Raw genomic sequence first — 10,251 nt, forward strand, 5'->3', positions numbered from 1 at the left:
AGTTATCATCATTCTGTGTAGAAGATGAAATACTCAAGTTAGAATGTTCAGATGCCACGACTGGGGAGCCACTAGCCATCATCTCATTCTCCACGAGTGACTGTCGGTGAACTGCAACATTCCTCATTGTAACATTGCGCTTAGATTTAATTGCCAACTGTTCTTTTTGCTCAACCTGATATCTGTCTAGATGCTCTTGTACCTCACTCGCTGTCCACTTGTCTGCTGCTTTCAAACGGAAAACGGCTGACAAGCTGGGGTCCGGACAGTATTTGACAAACATCATGGCTGCCTCCTGACAAGGATTATCCATCTGTCGCCCAAGTCTTTTCAAAGCCTCTTCAGCAGCATCCACAGCCTTATTCAACCGGACCCAATACTCAACTGGGTTCTCTCCAATAACGGAAACTGTGCTGTAGAAATCTGCTAAAGGCATAGAGGAGAATCTGACTTCACTGAAATGTTGCTTTAGGATATCGAATATCACTCTGGGGTTCTCAGAAGGTTTTAGAGATGTGTTGCTGCGTAGGGTTATTTTTACAATGTCTTTGGCCTTACCCAGCAGCCTGGAAAGGATTTCATGATAATGCTCGGAAGCTGGTATGCCTCTTTTACGAAGGTATGTGTCCAGTAAATCCTCCCACTCATGCACAGTGAACTTATCTGTTCCATCACCTCGGAACACAGGAGGCTCTCTTACTTCAGATTGCATGACTAATTTGACTCCTGTCAAATTAAGTGAGGGTGTTTCTGTGAATGACTGACCAGCAACTGGACTCTGTGTCTGTGCATTATTAGTTTCTCCTTCCCCATACCTTCCCCCACCTTGAACAGAAATCAAAGTCTGTCCTACTTCTTGAGCAATGTGTGTTATGAGATTTTGCCATGCAGTATCATTTAAATCTGGGCTAGCCAAAAATGGGTTACTCCTTAACTGACTAGGTGTTTGTTCAGTTACCCGGGTAGAACAAAATTCAGAAGTTCGTCCCACACTACCCCTCCCTGCAACAGGCGTAGATGAATTAGCAAAAAGTCTTCCCCTTCCGAAAGTTAAATCTGACATGTTCTCCTCACCCTTAAAACTGTCTGCTTTGAAACCATATGCCATTACTACTTATTGGCATGTAAATGATCAAACATTGAATAAAATTTTAGAATAGATAAACCAGCATCGGAGAACAACTACCAAAAAATATATATGTTAAACAGGAAAACAGGTATATTAAATTCAAATAGAAATAAAGAAAGGATATAGTGAAGTGTCCAGTTTGATGAAAGTGCAATGCTCTCTATCACAGTTCATCAAAACCTTGATCGAAGTGCAGCATCCACCGGCGACCAAACGACATTGATCTTTGGATGAAGATTCCAGAAGAGCTGATCTTCATCCGGGTCACGGCACCACTGTAACCGGTGTTCGCACTCTCTGCGTTGTGTACAATAATGAGACAGGCCACTGGTACTGCTGATGGTGGGTTTATTGTCACTCAAGCGTCAGATCAGAGCAAACTGGATGAATCAGAAAACAGCACAGTAAGTTGATATGATTTCGTTTGTAAATTTCCCCACCTCTCCTCGGCGCGCTCAATGCGGTCTGAGCAAACATAACAATAACATCATACCCAATTAAAACTGGGTAAACAGATCACAAAAGTACAAAAAGTAAATAAATAAAAATAACAAATGATTACAGTTCCATACATTGTGATATTAATTAATCTTCCCCTATCTAACTTTATATTAGAAATTAATGTAATTGCGAAACAAATGTAAACACAAAGAAGCATAAATGTACATAAAACAATACCTGGATGAATCAGAAAACAGCACAGTAAGTTGATATGATTTCGTTTGTAAATTTCCCCACCTAACAAATAAATAGCAGTTACAAAGTGTTAGAAGGTCATTCGAAATCACTGTGTCCAGTATACATACTTATACACACATACTCAATCAACTGTGCTCAGTAAAGTGATTAATTTTATCCATCCACATGAAGAAAAGTACTTCCTAGTTAATATAGAACACTCTTACAAACAATACAATCGCATATTTAAAGCTTATTTAAAGTTCTGACAACTTTTAGAACGATTTTCCTTGGAGCACCATTAAAAGCTCACCTCTCCTCGGCGCGCTCAATGCGGTCTGAGAACCCAGCGCGGCAACCGGAAGTGACGTTGCGCGGCAACCGGAAGTAACGTTGCGCGCAAAACAAATATAAAACTATTTTCATTAAACAACACAAATAGAGTAAAAACTAAATTCTAACATATGTCTAAACAAATTGATGCAAAACAAATGCACGAAAATTAAAAAGGAGGGACTATTAGTGAAATGCATTAAATTAATACTCTTATTAACACCCGTCACATATTTGTTCATGCTAGTTAACATTAGTTAATGAAAATACAGTAGTTCATTATTAGTTCATGTTAGTAAATGCATTAACTAATAAACCTTATTGTAAAGTGTTACCAATATTTGTTTGGGCCCTAACTACAAAACCAAATGTAAAAAAAAAAAAGTTGCTTAAGTTGCACACTAGTTTGGTCATGTTTTAATATCATTCTAATAACCATATTGTATAAATATTATTGTCACTATAAGTCTACATCATGCTGACGATCAAAAACACAATGTCATGATATCTCATGCGATTCTCTTCTGACCGAGTCCATCTTAAAATACATGAATGACACTCCTCATAGAGCTTGAGAAGCAGATATTCTTTATAATTTGTAACATAAAGACTTGCAGGTTAAGGAAACAGCATAGGAGGAAGTTGCTGCGGGCCGTGGTGCAGATTAAAAGTAAAAAAAAGTTAATTTATACGAACAGATAGGTAACTAGGTAGAATAGACAGGATAATATTGATCTGCCCTGCTGAAAAAACCAGCATAGACCAGCATTGCTGGTCACCAGCAAGACCAGCATATGTTGTGTTTTGGTGCTGGTATGCTGGTGACCAGCATGGGATGCTGGTGCTGGTATGCTGATAACCAGCATGGGATGCTGGTGCTGTGATGCTGGTGTTATGCTGTGATGACCAGCATGGGATGCTGGTGCTATGCTGGTGACCAGCATGGGATGCTGGTGTTATGCTGTGGTGACCATGGGATGCTGGTGCTGTGATGCTGTTATTATGCTGGTGACCAGCATGGGATGCTGGTGCTGTGATGCTGGTGACCAGCATAGGATGCTGCTGCTATGCTGGTGGCCAGCATACAAGCACCAGCATCCCATGCTGGTCACCAGCACCAAAACACAACATATGCTGGTCTTGCTGGGATTTGGGTGCTATGCTGGTGACCAGCATGAAATGCTGGTGCTGGGATGCTGGTCACCAGTATGAGATGCTGCTGGGATGCTGGCGCTGGTATGCTAGTGACCAGCAATCCCATGCTGGTCACCAGCATCCCATGCTGGTCACCAGCACCAAAACACAACATATGCTGGTCTTGCTGGGATTTGGGTGCTATGCTGGTGACCAGCATGAAATGCTGGTGCTGGGATGCTGGCCATGCTGGTCACCAGCATCCCATGCTGGTCACCAGCACCAAAACACAACATATGCTGGTCTTGCTGGGATTTGGGTGCTATGCTGGTGACCAGCATGAAATGCTGGTGCTGGGATGCTGGCCATGCTGGTCACCAGCACCAAAACACAACATATGCTGGTCTTGCTGGGATTTGGGTGCTATGCTGGTGACCAGCATGAAATGCTGGTGCTGGGATGCTGGCCATGCTGGTCACCAGCATCCCATGCTGGTCACCAGCACCAAAACACAACATATGCTGGTCTTGCTGGGATTTAGGTGCTATGCTGGTGACCAGCATGGAATGCTGGTGCTGGGATGCTGGTCACCAGCATGAGATGCAGCTGGGATGCTGGCGCTGATAGTGACCAGCAATCCCATGCTGGTCACTGATAGCAAATTACATCTGGCCCAGATATGGCCCACATCCCCCACTTTCTTCTGGCCCACATACAGCGCGGAATGACGGCGATGACTCAACCTGATTGTGGCTGTCATAAGGATCCAAAAGTCAGCCACAACTGAACCAGATCTGGGCCATATCTCAGAAAAAGCTTGGTCCATATCTGGGCCAGATGTGGCCCATACATTTTCTTAGATCTGGCCCAGCTGCGGCCCATGCAAATTCTGAAATCTGGCCCAGCTGCGGCCCATGCAGTTTCTCAGATCTGGCCCAGATGCGGCCCATGCAATTTCACAGATCTGGCCCAGATCTTGTTCAGTTGCGGCTGACTTTTGGGTTAGATGTGGCTGACATCTACATTTGGTAGCTATATAAATCACATTAAAAGGAATGCTTAGTTTAAATTGCTTTATTTAAAAAATTGCTTCAAAGGAAGCATATAAATTGATAAATACAAATATATAATTTATATAAATTATATAAATAGATGCATACAAAAAAAAAACAACAACAGATTGATCAATGCAATACATATAAATATATGAATTAGATAAATAAATGCATCCAGAATAATCACAAATTAAATGCAAATAAATATATATATAAAAGGTAAAATTAGGTAAGTGGATATACAGAATAAGAAGAACATACAAACACAAATGTATATACAAAGTAGATAAATAGATACAGAAAAAAACACAGAAAATATATTTATATGTATTTTTTAATATAATGCATATTAATTAAATTAACAAATATTTTATAACCATATAACTAGAACCAATAATTAAAAAGATATATGAAGGGCAATCCAAAAACAAGATCAGAGGCGAGGCAAGGGTCAAATAAACAAATGATAATTACAGAAACCAGATAAACAAGTTCGAGTAGACAGAACAAACACAGAAATCGCATATTTAACAAAAACATATTATTTAAAAAATTACAACGAAAAATTATTTGTCTGATGAAGAGCCGGCGGCTCGAAACATTTTACGCTCTGTGTCAGCCTTTTTAATTTAATAAATTTGTATTTTTGGAGCCTTGGTGTTGCCGCCTTTGATTTACATTAAATAATTACAATTAAATATTTATTAGCATCTACCCATAACCAAAAATTTTTTTTTTTAATTAAATAAACTGAAAATCCAACAGGGCAGTCCAAGAGTGAGGTCAGGGGCAAGCAAGGGTCAAAGCCAAAAAAAACAGTCCAATGCAAAACATCCTGAAAATCAGAGAAGACAACAATTAAAAGGTGCTGTTTGCAGAGTACATATGGCACAACTCGATTAAAATTAAGGACTTTTAAGCACTTTTTTCAGCACCTATTTTTATTTTTAAGACTGACAAGCAACGTATTGAACACCTGAAATGTATTCTCAGCGATACATAAAAACATTCCATAGGAACTACCTATCAATTTATAAAAAATAATATTAATATAATATTTCATAGTATTAAACCTATTTTAAATGTGCTTGTGAAATTATTTTTTAATGTTTTTGTAGATGGAAAGAGAACTGAAAATTAAATTACATTAAATTAAAGGACTAGAAATACTATTATATTGCTAAAATAAAACAAATTTTAGTAAATAATACTAATACAGAGTAAAAGTACATGGTACTATTTTAGCTAGTTACATTTGGAAAATTCAAAACTTGTTTGAATGGTTTAATTGTTTAATTACAAGACTACATAAAAAGGAATTTGCACTAACAAAGGAAGTTTATTTCCTTTAAGGAAGTTTGGTATATTTTCAAGCTTAGGAAGGTTTTATACTTCCTCATAATATTATTAATATTATAAAATATTTGAAATATTTGTTTTACATTTTCTACATTTTTCAAAGCAGTGTTTTAAGAGCCTTATTGTTTATTTTGATAAATGTAACAACAGATTGCTTTGACCTGTAATGCCTATACAATTTAGTGACGCTTTAAGACAGACTATGTATAAATCATACAAATACCTCATTCAAAAACGTTTCTAGCATACCAACCCCGTGACGTCAGACAGAGCAATATTCCAAGATGGGGGTGCCTTTGTGCTAAAAGCTCTAGTAAAACATGCCCTTTTCATCAAAATTTTTACATTAATCAAGTTTGGTTAATATATTTTTTATTAAATCAGAAAGCAATTTACGAAATAATGTAAACTCGATTGACTACATCACTTCTACTACAAGACACTGGGAAGAATTTTTGCTAGGCGATGTAGGAAGATCTGACACTCAAAGTTTTCTCCATCAACTCATAGTCTGAAATCTTGGTAATTAGTGAAAGTACCTTTGAACTGACCGCAGATCTTGATGTAGTCTTTCTTGATCTGGTCTTCTCCACTTTCGATCCTTCCCTGGGTTAATCTTTACAAGGAACCTGCTGAATGGAAAAAAAAATACTTAGTGATAAAAACCTGGACTATATCATGCTCTAAAATATTTGAAATAAAAGCAACATAAAAGGACAAGCTTGTGGTGGAGGTTTGCTAGAAAAATATGTGGGAGAGGATGTTGTGTGTGAGTCAGACTGAGACAGACTGTTGTATGAATGTGTGTTTTTGAGTGTATGAATGTGAGAATGCATTCACAAGAGTGTGTGTTAGTTTGAGGATTTTGCTATTTTAAATATTAGGGTCCAACAGAGTAATTTGTTTAGTTAAGTTGTTTAAAATTATTTTCATTGATTAAATACTTGCCCATATATAGATGTAAAGAATAACCAAAAGAAATAATGCATTAAAATGTCATTATATTTTATATTCAATCTGCAAATCATTTGTTGTGAAATTTGAATGACTTCAATTCAGTATATGAATAAAATAAAATTAGAATAAGAATAAAACAATAGAACTCTATAAAAAAATACTTCCTATCAAAATAAAGCAGGTGCTTTTACCTTAAGGAACTTTATTAGTATGGTTCCCTGCTTCCAGTTAGTTCAACTTCAGATACCTCCATAATCTGTACTCTGGTGCTTCATTTGGTTCTTGACTTAAGGCTGATTTATACTTCTGCGTCAAACGCCGGCGTATGCTATGGCGCTGACGCATAGCCCTTCGCCGTAGCCGTCACTGACGTGCACTTCTCAAAAAATGCAACTACAAGTCGCAACGACGCCTAGCGTAAGCTCTGTGATTGGTCGGCTTGGTAGCGCTGACGAGTCTGGGCGGGACCGAGAGCAGCGCGAATGTGAGCGAGCGATTGTTTACAAGTGTGGAGTACCGTGAAGGAGCTCCGGATAGAAAGTTTTGTTTTGTGTTTACCTCATAGTTAAAGTTGTTGTACGTCCACCGGTTCCTGCCTCAAAATGAGCGAGTTTGAGCCACTTGTACATCCCGGAAGTGTTCAGGAAAAGCAAAAAAGCAGCGAAGAAACTCGACACAGAGGAACATTTAAACCTCACTGCCAACTAGCGTTTCGGAAGTGTTAATGCAGACCGACAGAGACAGCGCGCAGAAGTATAAATGCACAGCCACGCGCGTTGCATGCGCCGTGGGTTATGCCGGTCCCCTGACGCAGAAGTATAAATCAGGCTTTAAGAGTAACTGGTGTCGCATTCCAGGTCCATCACAATCTGAGCTAAAAGGGCAATATGACAAAAGACAAGACAAATATGAATACACATAACATACAGAATAAAACATTTAAAGATATAGTTTACTATTCTGCCACCATTTATTCATCCTCTACTTGTTTCAAAGCAGTTTGAATCTGTTAAACACTAAAGCAGATATTTTGAAGAATGTTAGAAACCTGTAACTATTGATTAACATAGTAGGAAAAGCTGGGTTTGTGTTCATTCATTTTTTTTCAGCTTCATCCCTTTATTAATCTGGGGTCACCAAAGTGGAATGAACAGTCAACTTATCCAGCATGTTTTACGCAGCAGATACTCTTCCAGCTGCAACACATCACTGGGAAAAACCCATACACTCTCATTTACACACATTCACTAAGGACAATTTAGCTTACCCAATTCACCTGTACCGCATGTCTTGTGGGGGAAACAGGAGCACCTGGAGGAAACCCACGCCAACACGGGGAGAACATACAAACTTCACACAGAAATGCCAACTGACCCAGCCGAGGCTCGAACCAGAAACATTTTTGCTGGGAGGCAACAGAGCTATCCACTGTGCACCGCACCACCTGAGTTTATGTTTAACAGAACAAAAAAAAATATTTTGAAACAAGTGGAGGATAAAAGATGTCATTATTTTTGGGTGAACTATCCCTTTAAAATTTAAGTGTCAAGCATTAGTCTTAAAAACTTATGTATCACTACAGGAAAAATAAATCAAGTACCTCTTGTGAACAAGCAAAATCATTATGCCATTGTTTTCAATGGTTTTCTTTTATATTTTTCACTCTGAAATTATAACTGAAACATGCGATCCAAGGTAAATTAATCTACTTTTAACATAAAATAAAAAGATAAGATAAAAATAAAAGTTACGTCAACAGACTGTTTTTCCAGCTCACCAATACTTTCAAATTTTACATTTTCAGAAAACAGTTTAATAAATTACCTTGTGGAAACATTTAGACTTTCTTTCAAATTAGATTTTTTTAATAATATATATTTTAAATAAGCTATGACCTCACACAGTGATAAAATAGCAGCAATAAATCTTGTAATATTTTAATAATAAATAAAACATAAAATATATTATTTTAGTTCCCAACAACCAGTCTGACATATACAAGTTACAAAATATGTACAATATTGTACCTGGTGTGCTTGATGATGAAGTCAAACAATTAGTAATGCACTGATGTGAGAGTTGTCCTTTCCTTCAGCTTGCATCCTTGCATGATTCCTTTCTTTTCTGTAACAAATTAATACAATACAATCAATTTATAAAAATATTATTTTTACTTGCCACAAAACCATTTGTTTGGACTTGATGCATATGTACAAGATTAATGGTGCAATTCAGTTTCCAGGCCGTTTTAAAGTAATATAAAACATAAGATATGGATTTTAAGCTTATTTAACACAATTGATTTTATTTTTTAACAAGGTTTAATATTTCATAACACACTTAGCCTTCTTTTTTAGCTAATTAATTTCCTTCATAAGTCATTTAACACATTATGTTTCAACTGTGGATTTTTTTTTTTTCAAACGTTTTTGCTTTAAATTTTTTTTAATGCAGACCAGTCTCAACAGTGGCCAGCATGAACCACATAACGTTACTCTGTAAACGTTTGCTGAAACTTGATAAAACACACATTAACAAGCAAATCAAGATCATTAGGATTAACGTTACCAAAAAGAGACTGTTCGTTCAGTGTTTGAGCTAAAACCAGTACAAAAGCAGAACTCGGCACCAATAACAACTGTATAAAACGGACAGCATTTGATTCATTCATTCAAGCTCCCGTTTCGACGCTGTTCTTCATATAACACGTCTTATTGATCATTTAATTGGGAATGACGAGCGTAAAAGGACAATTGTAACTTAAATGAATTTGTTAAAACCCCGAGCACAATCAACTTAACAGATTAACGTTACTGAACTGACGGCTGCCATCATTCTTAGCCATCAGTTTTTAGCCATATTATCCACATATAAGTTACAGTTTTATCACTATTCAAAACAGGGGCTTTTTTAACTAATAAAAACATTACCTGACGACAAATATCTCACAAATATGATTTTAAAATAATAACTTACCCGATAAAAAGAAGAAGATGAAATGGCGGACTTGACTTCACTTCCTCGTTTGAAAAAATTAACCGTCATTCACGAGGCTCCGCCCACTCCACCGTAATGCAAGGATGAAGCAAAACACATATTCGCCACCAGGGGGCAGTTTATGATAATGTTTTTAAATAAATAAATATATATATAAATATATATATAAATATATATATATATATATATATATATATATATATATATATATATATATATATATATATATATATATATATATATATATATATATATATATATTAGGGTAAGGGTAATTAGGCAAGTTATTTTATAACAATGATTTGTTTTGAAACTGTCGAAAAAATATATAGCTTAAAGGGGTTAATAATTTTGACCTTAAAACACTTTAAAAAAAATTAAAAACTGCTTTTATTCTAGTCGAAGACTTTCTCCAGAAGAAAAAATATTATCAGACATACTGTGAACATGTCCTTGCTCTGTTATGTAACATGCTGTAATTCTAAAATATTTACTGTTATTTTTAATATTCAGTAGCTTGTTATATAAAAACTATAACACTTTAAGATATATTTACAATCAACTAATTGCTAATTAACATGCTTATTGATAGCATATTGTCTATAAAAT

At 36.4% G+C, this 10,251-nt stretch overlaps 1 long non-coding RNA gene across 7 annotated transcripts; it reads right to left on the reverse strand.

Moving 5' to 3' along the window:
* Window positions 1-3,172: 3,172 nt before the first annotated feature.
* On the reverse strand, window positions 3,173-9,685 carry LOC108179710 (uncharacterized). 7 transcript variants are annotated; one of them, XR_011010547.2, is made up of 6 exons: window positions 9,622-9,685; window positions 8,673-8,769; window positions 8,020-8,089; window positions 6,837-7,519; window positions 6,228-6,320; window positions 3,173-5,164 (listed from the first exon to the last, which is right to left on the reverse strand). It is a non-coding gene; the product is annotated as an uncharacterized lncRNA (long non-coding RNA). The 7 variants fall into 7 exon arrangements; XR_012391415.1 differs by having other exon boundaries at window positions 6,228-6,317; window positions 7,913-8,089; XR_012391409.1 differs by having other exon boundaries at window positions 7,913-8,089; window positions 9,576-9,685.
* Between the last annotated feature and the right edge of the window lie 566 nt (window positions 9,686-10,251).

Source organism: Danio rerio, chromosome 2 (assembly GCF_049306965.1).
Source record: "Danio rerio strain Tuebingen ecotype United States chromosome 2, GRCz12tu, whole genome shotgun sequence".
NCBI classification, from domain to species: Eukaryota; Metazoa; Chordata; class Actinopteri; order Cypriniformes; family Danionidae; genus Danio; species Danio rerio.